Genomic DNA, 10,484 nt, shown 5'->3' with positions numbered 1-10,484 from the left:
TTACTACATTTTGTGTATATATCCACATTTATACATATTTAAAACATGATTACACGTTCTGTATTTTGTGTATAATTACATACATGATTATATACTACAATATATATACTTTGATGTATTTGTATTATACAAATATATTTGATTTTTATGTATTTTATATTTTACCATATATGAGTTTATACATTTATATTTAACATGCTGTGTATAATTTATACATGGTGGTGGGGGTTGTGTCCAAATCTTTGCAACCTCATGGACTGTAGCCTGCCAGTATCTTCTGTTGATGGGATTTCCTAGGCAAGGATACTGGAGGGGGTTGCCATTCCCTTCTCCAGGGGAGTTTTCCAGACCCAGGGATCGAACCCAGGTCTCCTGAATTGCAGACGGATTCTTGACTGACTAAGCCACCAGGGAGGTCTGAATTTATACATACTGTATGTTATATAGGGCCTCCCAGGTGGGGCTAGTGTGCCTAGAACCCACCTGCCAAAGCAGGAGACATAAGAGATGTGGGTTCGATCCCGGGGTTGGGAAGATCCCCTGGAGGAGGGCATGGCAACTCACTCCAGTATTCTTGCCTGGAGAATCCCTATGGACAGAGGAGCCTGGAGGGCTACAGTCCATGGGGTAGCAGAGTCGGACACAACTGAAGTGACTTAGTGTGCATACATGTTATATAAAATTCTGTATTTATTCATTTTCTATATTATGAACATATTCTGATGTGTACACATGTGTTTATATAGAGCATCCCAGGCTCCCTAAGGGGTGACATTGATTCAACCCCTTCATCGCACAGGCTGAAGCTCTCACCAAGATTTCTCAAAATTCCCAGCTGTTGGAAGTTAGAGACTTCTAGCCCTGGCTGTGGCTGAATCGGCACCCCCGCACTAGTTCATAAATGAACTCTTCTCTGCACACACAGCTATCCTCCAAGCAACCTCAAATACAAAGCTGCTACTCCCCAAACTGAGTCTTCTGTGAAGGCTGCAGCGTCTCAGCAGCACCTCCCAGCAGGCAGCTTAAAAAGGCCTCCTCTTCCTTGGGCCTCCCTGCTCACGGCTTCTCCCAGGCCACCCCGCCCAGCCCTCCCCCGTCACGGCTTCCCATCTGCCTCTGTGCCCCTCCCCGTGGGACCACCTCGTCTCTGCTCCAGAGCAGGGCAAGGCTGCCTGCCCAGAACTCCCTTTGCAAACTCCAAATGCTGGGTGGAAAAAAAGACCAACTGAGAGGCACTTATGGCCACGGACAGCTATGCTTTGCAGCCTCCTACATAAACACAGGTTTGTAAATGCACGTGTGTGTGCATCCACATGCATATGCACACACGCTCACAGCCTCATCAACCACTGGGATGCTAACCCAAAAAACAGCGCCTGGGCCGATCTCCCCGCCCCTCACCCACGTCCAGGGCCCCCCCAGCGCCTGCCTCACCCCCCTCTCTCTGAAGTGTCTCCTTCCTGTCCTAAAGTGCTGTGCAGCGTCCCCACTCTCTCCCTCTAGGGGCTTCGCTTCCTGAGTAAGTAGCGGGCCCGCCAGTACAAAGGCTGAATAAACAGTCGGTAGAAATTAACTTGAACGTTCAGGGAGAAGAACAAAGACTTTCGACGTGAGCTGGGGAGGGAATCATAATTGCCGGAGAGGGGGGAGCGGTGGGCCCCAGGCTGCAGGCGGCACACAGGCAGGGATGTTGACAGTGGCGGAGACAGGCAGGTGCGATGCTGATTTGATAAGTGGAAGGGCGAGAATTCGAATGTAATGGAGATGCTGATGGAAAGGGGAATTGGGACTGAGAAAGGGGAGGCTTCCGCAGGCAGCCAGCTGAGGACGTGTGCCCGAATGGGGGGCGGTTCCCAGCTGAGAAGGAAAGGGCATCTGGAAGCGGGGGCCAGGGCAGCAGGCGTTTTGACGGCGGGGTCCCCCTGGAGCCATAATTACGGCCCAGGAGCATCCCACGGTGGTTCAAGGGGAGAGTGGCGAGGGGACCAGGAACTGGGTCTTGAGTGTGGAGGGAATGATGGGTCCCCTGGATCCAGGGAAAGGGGTGGACCCCACCCTGTAAGAACCCACAGAAGCAGATGACGATGGAGTTGTCTTCCGAGAGGCTTCTCCAGAGAACCACTCAGCTGGTGCTGCCTGTACACCATTTAGCAGCTGAAGGGTATTAAATAATAAACAAAATATCAAGTGCATCCTAGATGCCAGAAACTTTACGTTAAACTCCCACGATTTGAGAAGGCGCTGTTATTATTGACCCTAATTCACAGATGAGCAAACTGAGGCCCAGGGAGTTAAGTAACTTCCCCAAGATCACACAGCTTTTAGCCAGGCTCAGCCAAAAAAGCAAGGAATCAGTCATGGAATTCCCTTTTGAGGGTTCCATCCTCTGTTAACTGAGTTTCTATAGTATCCACTTGGGGTCTGATGCACTTCATCATTTATTCATTCAACCAAACATTTTGGAGTGTCGATGACGTTCTGGGGCCTGTTTCATAGACCAGTTGCAGAAATAGAAGACGTGCCCTGCTCCCTAGGGACTCGCAAATAGTAGGAGGCAATGTCTCAGCAGAAGGGTGTTCCAAGTGCCTCAATGGCCCAGCGGGGGTTGGAAGGCCACCATTCCACATCTAGGTAAGAGGCTGGGAGTCCAGGGGTGGAAAGAACACAGAAGTACTTTCCTAGAAGCAAGAACCTCACGTGTTAGAAGAGGCAAGCAGCAGCGGAGACAGTCTTGGCAGAGGCACGGAGGAGAGAAAGCGCTCGAACTTTCCAAAGTTTGGAATGACCGATGAAGGTTAAGGGTGGTGGTGAGCTCGGATGCTCTGGAGGCCACGGGGTTCTGGAAGCCTTCTGGGGACACACCAAGGGTCTCTCCTGAGGCTGGTGAGAATGGCTGGTGCCTCCATCCAGCCTGGAAATGAGGATAAAGAAATCTTCCGGGGAGGTTTCCCTTCCTGCGAGAAATGGAGGTGGCTCCCCAGGACGTGTGGCCTGCCCGCTCAGGTTAGTGGGCGAGGGTAGAACATCAATCCCTGACCTTCCAGAGGGGGGCCTCGCCAGGCCGCCTCCCTACACCCAGGAAACCGCAGGAGGGACGCATGATGTCCTGGTGCTAAGTCGCTCCGTGTTCTCAGGGCTGGGAACAGACCATAAATATTCATGTCTGGAAACAAGTGAGTCCCGCTTGCTCCGGAAGAAACCACCAAGGGCTCCTGGCTTTCCTCCTCCCGCCTTTAAATACCAGGTCAGAGCCCAGGAAGAACTACACCTTCTAAAACCCAGCTTCCTTCATTTGTTTAACAAAAGACATCTCCATGCTCTGTGGCCTCTTAATTTCCGCAGATGTTAAAGTGCAGAGAATTAAAGAATCAATGGGCAATTAAGGAGGCACTGGCAGGTTCTGGCCCAGAGCATATTATTTATTTATTCAGCCAGCCACACTCGTTTTTAAAGCGCCAACTTTCCATTTTGTTTCTGACATCAAAAATAAATCAAACTAACCTGTATACGTCACAGCTGAAAAAAAAATTATTTGCATGATGCGTTGCTCCTTTGAAAGAACAGGAACCACCCGCGAGAGGAATTTTTGTCTGCGTGCAAAAGGAAAAAGAAGATATGAATTAATTCTGGCACTGGCCTCCCCTTAGGATACAGATAGGCTTGACAGAGACACGATTTTAATACACTAGAGATAGTTCCCCCTAGTCTCAAGGTTCTTTTTGATTTCTGAGCATCCATCTTCGTGGATCATCTCGGGAGGGTTGCAAGATTTTAGTTCATTAACAGTGGCTGCTTTGGTGAAATTTCAGAATGGGCAGAAACAGATAGCCTTCCATAATGGAGACCTAGGCTGAGCAGCCTGCGTTTCTTTTCCCGGTTCAGGACCTTTCATCTAAGGTGGGGGTTCCCTAGTGACTCTCCCTTTCTACCCCCATCCAGCTGATACCGTTTGACATGCCTAACCTAAAAAGAAAGGTACAAAATCGCCACCCATTCCCTTTTCCTTAACTGCTGTCCTGTTTGGACCAGCCCTGTCCAAATACGGACAGTGTGGACCTGTCCCTGCACCAGCGACCTTCACTGTCTCCCTTCCCAGCCTCCCCACTCCCCCAGCTCACCTCACCCTTCTCCAGCAAGGCCTCTAGCCACTTCCACTCACCTTCATTCACCCAAGCTACCCCAAGGTTCATGTACTGTTGAAGCCTGGCTTGGAGAATTTTGACCATAACTTTGCTAGTGTGTAGAGTCTTCTCTTGTGTTGTTGGAAGAGGGTGTTTGCTATGACCAGTGCGTTCTCTTGGCAAAACACTGTTAGCCTTTAACCTGCTTCGTTTTGTACACCAAGGCCAAATTTGCCTGTTACTCTAGGTGTCTCTTGACTTCCTACTTTTGCATTCCAGTCCCCTATGATGAAAAGGACATCTTGTTTGGGTGTTAGTTCTAGAAGGTCTTGTAGGTCTTCATAGAACCGTTCAACTTCAGCTTCTTCAGCATGACTGGGAGCTGACTGTGGCTCAGATCATGAACTCCTTATTGCCAAATTCAGACTTAAATTGAAGAAAGTTGGGAAAACCACTAGACCATTCAGGTATGACCTAAGTCAAATCCCTTGCAAATATACAGTAGAAGCGACAAATAGATTCAAGGGATTAGATCTGATAGACAGAGTACCTGAAGAACTATGGACGGAGGTTTGTGACATAGTACAGGAGGCAGTGATCAAGACCATCCCCAAGAAAAAGAAATGCAAAAAGGAAAAATGGGTGTCTGAGGAGGCCTTACAAATAGCTGAGAAAAGAAAAGATGCAAAAGGCAAAGGAGAAAAGGAAAGATATACTCATTTGAATGCAGTGTTCCAAAGAATTGCAAGGAGAGATAAGAAAGTCTTCCTCAGCAATCAATGCAAAGAAATAGAGGAAAACAGTAGAATGGGAAAGACTAGAGAGCTCTTCAAGAGAATTAGAGATACCAAGGGAACATTTCATGCAAAGATGGGCACAATAGTGGACAGAAAATGTATGGACCTAACAGAAGCAGAAGATATTAAGAAGAGGTGGCAAGAATACACAGAAGAACTGTACAAAAAAGATCTTCATGTCCCAGATAATGACGATGGTGTGATCACCCACCAAGAGACAGACATTCCGGAATGTGAAGTCAACTGGGCCTTAGAAAGCATCACTACGAACAAAGCTAGTGGAGGTGATGGAATTCCAGTTGAGCTGTTTCAAATCCTAGAAGATGATGCTGTGAAAGTGCTGCACTCAATATGCCAGCAAATTTGGAAAACTCATCAGTGACCACAGGACTGGAAAAGGTCCATTTTTCATTCCAATCCCAAAGAAAGGCAATGCCAAAGAATGCTCAAACTACCACACAGTTGCACTCATCTCACATGCTAGCAAAGTAATGGTCAAAATTCTCCAAGCCAGGATTCAACAGTACATGAACCATGAACTTCCAGATGTTCAAGCTGGATTTAATAAAGGCAGAGGAACCAGAGATCAAATTACCAACATCCATTGGATCATTGAACAAGCAAGAAAATTCCAGAAAAACTTCTGCTTTATTGACTACGCCCAAGCCTTTGTGTGGATCACAACAAACTGTGGAACATTCTTAAAGAGATGGGAATACCAGACCATCTGACCTATCTCCTGAGAAACCTGTATGCAGGTCAAGAAGCAACGGTTAGAACTGGACATAGAACAACAGACTGGTTCCAAATAGGAAAAGGAGTACGTCAAGGCTGTATATTATCACCCTGCTTATTTAACTTCTATGCAGAGTACATCATGAGAAATGCTGGGCTGGAAGAAGCACAAGCTGGAATCAAGATTGCTGGGAGAAATATCAGTAACCTCAGATATGCAGATGACACCACCCTTATGGCAGAAAGTGAACAGGAACTAAAAAGCCTCTTGATGAAGGTGAAAGAGGAGAGTGAAAAGGTGGCTTAAAGCTCAACATTCAGAAAACTAACAGCATGGCATCTGGTCCCATCACTCCATGGCAAATAGATGGGGAAACAGCGGAAACAGTGAGAGACTTTATTTTGGGGGCTCAGAAATCACTGTAGATGGTGACTGCAGCCATGAAATTAAAAGACACTTGCTCCTTGGAAGAAAAGTTATGACCAACCTAGACAGCATATTAAAAAGCAGAGACATTACCTTGCTGACAGAGGTCCGTCTAGTCAAAGCTATGGTTTTTTCAGTAGTCATGTATGGATATGAGAGTTGGAGCATAAAGAAAGCTGAGCGCCGAAGAACTGATGCTTTTGAACTGTGGTGTTGGAGAAGACTCTTGAGAGTCCCTTGGACTGCAAGGAGATCCAACCGGTCCATCCTAAAGGAAATCAGTCCTGAATATTCATTCAAAGAACTGATGCTGAAGCTGAAACTGCAATACTCTGGCCACCTTATTCGAAGAACTGACTCATTGGAAAAGACCCTGATGCTGGGAAAGATTGAAGGTAGGAGGAGAAGGGGACAACAGAGGATAAGATGGTTGGATGGCATCACTGACTCAATGGACATGAGTTTGAGTAAACTCCGGGAGTTGGTGATGGACAGAGAGGCCTGGTGTGCTACAGTCCATGGGGTTGCAAAAGCTGGACACGACTGAGTGACTGAACTGAACTGAATTGAATTGAACTGAATCCCAAGGTGGATTCTAGGACAGTGATTCTCAAACTTTAGCGTGCAGCAGAGCTACCTGGATGGTACGTTAAAGCAGATTCTGACTCAGTGGATCTTGGGTAGAACCTGAGAATTTGCATCTCTAATAAATTCTGAGATTGAGACTTTACTTGAAGAACCACTGTTCAATCAGTTGGGAGAGAAGTTGGAGGGAGGTAACACTTCCAGAAACTTGTGCGATGGTGCCATCTAGTGGTCTAAGACCATAGTGGCAGCAATCTGTGCAGAAAGAATTGCAGACCCTTTGTTGACTTGTGTGGAGTGCATTTCCCTTGGTTAACTCTTGTTTCTTTCTTCCTTTTTTTTTCTTTAGGTAAACTTCTTATTGAAGTTAAATGATTGTTTTCATCCTCCGAACAACCACAGGCAGAAATGCAACGGGAAGACAAGTCTTTTGAAGCCAGAAACTCAACAATACAAACTTTGGTGTGTGTCCCCCAGATGCCTCCAACCTAAGGCATGACAATTCCAACATACTGGCAGACAGCAAAATAGCCACCCGGGTTACACAGGAATTAATTGCTGATTTAATTTAACCCAAAGCAGTCCTCAGCACTTCCTGGCGGCCAAGTCAAAGTAGGAAATAAGAGCTCCATCTTTTCACAATCTGAAGTACGGGAGCATACCTGTTAAAGAGGAATATTGAATACCCCAAGTTCTAGAAGAAGTAGATCTCATATTTAAGAGGGCAGGAGTTAGCTGAGGAGGTTGTTGAAAATGCAGATTCCCAGTCTCACTCTTAATAAGAGTTTCTGGTTAGGGCACCGCACATTGCATTTTTAGGAGTCACTCCATATAAACGCTGAAGCAAAAAACATGAGCCCCTAATTTGAGAAACACTCTATGAAAAAGTGACCTCCTGTAATGACATGCTTCTCCCCAGCGCAGTCCAACAGCAACCTGTGCTCCACCTGAGCCATCTTCACATGCCCATCAGCCATTTAAAAACACAAAGAAAGAAAGAAGAGAAAGACAAAAAGAAAAAAAATTAATTAAAAATTGAAAAACACCAGGACTTCCACAGTGGTCCAGTGGTTAAGAAGCCGCCTTGAGATGCAAGGAATGTGGATTCGATCCCTGGTCTGGGAAGATTGTACATGCCGTGGAGCAACGAAACCCATTCGCCACGGCTACCGAGCCTGCGCACCCTGGAGCCCGGGCTCCACAATAAGAGAAGCCGCCGCAGTGAGAAACCAAAGAGCAGCCCCTGCTCGCCGCAACAAGAGAGCCTGCACGCAGCAGCAGAGACCCCGTGCAGCCAAAAATAAAGAAAATAAACATGTTTAGAGAGAATAAATCAAGCAATTATCCAGCTTAAAAGTAAAAACCAAAAAAAAAATTTTTTAAGAAAAAAAAGTACAGGGTGTTTATTTTCTTTAACCCTCTACATTCAGAATATTATTTCAACATGTAATCATTTTTCTCACAAAGTATATATTTTACAACACGCCTCAGTTTGGACAAGTCACTTTTCAAGAGCTCTCTGCCTGTGGTCAGAGGCTGCCCCATCAGATTTTGCCTGTGGTCAGAGGCTGCCCCATCAGATAGTGCGGCTCTCGATACCATGAGTGAGTGAGTGAGTGAGTGAAGTCGCTCAGTTGTCCCGACTCTTTGCAGCCCCATGGACTGTAGCCTACAAAGCTCCTCTGTCCATGAAATTTTCCAGGCAAGAGTACTGGAGTGGGTTGCCATTTCCTTCTCCAGGGGATCTTCCCGACCCAGGGATCAAACCCGGGTCTCCGGCATTGCAGGCAGACGCTTTAACCTCTGAGCCACCAGGGAAGTCTCGACACCGTACTGTCCATCAAAACTTGGAGTGAGTTGGGAAACGTTCTGTTATCTGCATTTGGGCGTCATTTATTGAGTACTGTCCACCAGTGCCTGTGCCGAGTGCTTTATAGGCTTTACGCCTGCTCACCCTCTTGTCAACCCAGTGTTAGGGCTCTCAAGACAGGGAGGGTGCTGGGAATCGACAGACACCACATCCCTGTGGTAGATTGCTACTGTGTCCATGCCTGGAGGGCCCAGGAGGAAGAACTGGGTCCAGAGTCTGAGCTAGGCTGCTGGCAGGGGAGATACCGAGTGAGGCTGGACAGAATCCCGTCGATAGGGATGATGGGGAGAGATTTAAACACTGAAGGGGATTCAGGGGTTGGGTGGGAACTGCCCGGGGTCTGGTAGACAGGGCTTACGGGTGGCAAGAAACAGAGGTGGGTGAGGAATTTACTGGAAGGTGACTGGGGAAACTGACAGAACAGCAGCTGGAAGAAATAACAGCAGGACATCAGAGTCATCTGCTGAGCATTTTAAAGTCCCAGTACACAAGTAACTACTGAAGGTAAACCTAGTCCTCCCCCATGGCGCAGCAAGCACCCGCCCAGGTGCGGGCTCAAGAGAAATGGATACATGTGGCCACGAAATCCCACTCCAGTACTCGTGCCCGGAGAGTCCCAGGGACAGGGGAGTCTGGTGGGCTGCAGTCTATGGGATCGCACAGAGTCAGACACGACTGAAGTGACTTAGCAGCAGCAGCAGCAGCAGCCACTAAAAACACAAGAAGAAATCACAGCACTTTAATTCATTACAGCCTGAACGTGGAAACTGAAATGACAGTCGTCCAAAGGCTGGATCAGAGAGCTGCGGCGTGTTCACGAGGAGGAGCTCGCACAGCAAGGCACCACCGAGGCACGTGACCTCACGCACCTTCTGGGTGATCCCTCCACGACAGGTGAAGCTAACCCTAGGGTGACACAAGAATTAGGATTCCTTGGAAGGGGGTCCCAACCAGAAAACGTCGTGAGAGAAACCCGGGAAGCGTTCCTCTTTCCTCACTGGATAATGGCTACCCTAGGTGTAATTATGCAAAAAATGTGTACATTCTCTACTCAAGATCTGTGCACTCTATACACAAATAGAGAGTATACGTTATACTCCAAAGGTAATCATTTATATATGTGTGTTTGTATATTATATATATTAATATGAAAAGTGAAAGTTGTGAAAGTGTTAGTCGCTCAGTCATGTCCGGCTCTTTGCAACCCCATGGACTGTGGCCTGCCAGGCTCCTTTGTCCAAGGGATCTTCCAGGCAAGAATACTGGAGTGGATTGCCATTCCCATCTCCAGGGAATCTTGCTGACGCAAGGATCGAACATGTGTCTCCTGCATTGCAGGCAGATTCTTTACCAGCTGAGCCACCAGGGAAGAATATATATATATATATATTTAATATTAAATATATATAAAATAAATGCCCAGGCTGTTGAGATCAATTAAATCTGCATCTCTGGGGACTGCCCTGGTGGTCCAGTGGTTGAGAATCCACCTTGCAATGCAGGGGATGAGGATTTGATCCCCGGTCAAGGAACAAAGTTCTAATATGTTGCAGAGCAACTAAACCCACAAGCCACAACCGCAGAGTCTCCATGCGCCGGGTGAAAAATTCCGCGTGACGCAGCTAAGACCCAGCGCAACCACATATATAATTTTTTAAAATCTGCATCTCTGAGAATGGGTCCCAGGCACATGTGGTTTTTGAGGCGATTCCAAATACACAGCCAAGGTCGGACATGACTGACAACCCCTGGATCAGTGTTTCTCAGACCCTGGTGTACACACAAATCACCAGGAGTCTTATTAAGAGGAAGACGTGGGTCAGTGGGGGGCCTGAGCGTCAGTACAGGTGCTGCCAGCGCACTGGGTGGTGGCCCACTCTTTGCTGCCTCCTCCACCCCAGGCTCTGGCCCGCTCACCTGCTCAGAAACAAGACCTCCAGCAGGGGGCC

The sequence above is a fragment of the Bos indicus genome, chromosome 19, assembly GCF_029378745.1.
Source record: "Bos indicus isolate NIAB-ARS_2022 breed Sahiwal x Tharparkar chromosome 19, NIAB-ARS_B.indTharparkar_mat_pri_1.0, whole genome shotgun sequence".
Lineage (NCBI taxonomy): Eukaryota > Metazoa > Chordata > Mammalia > Artiodactyla > Bovidae > Bos > Bos indicus.
The sequence above is the reverse complement of the archived record's forward strand: the minus strand, read 5'-3'. Positions refer to the sequence as shown.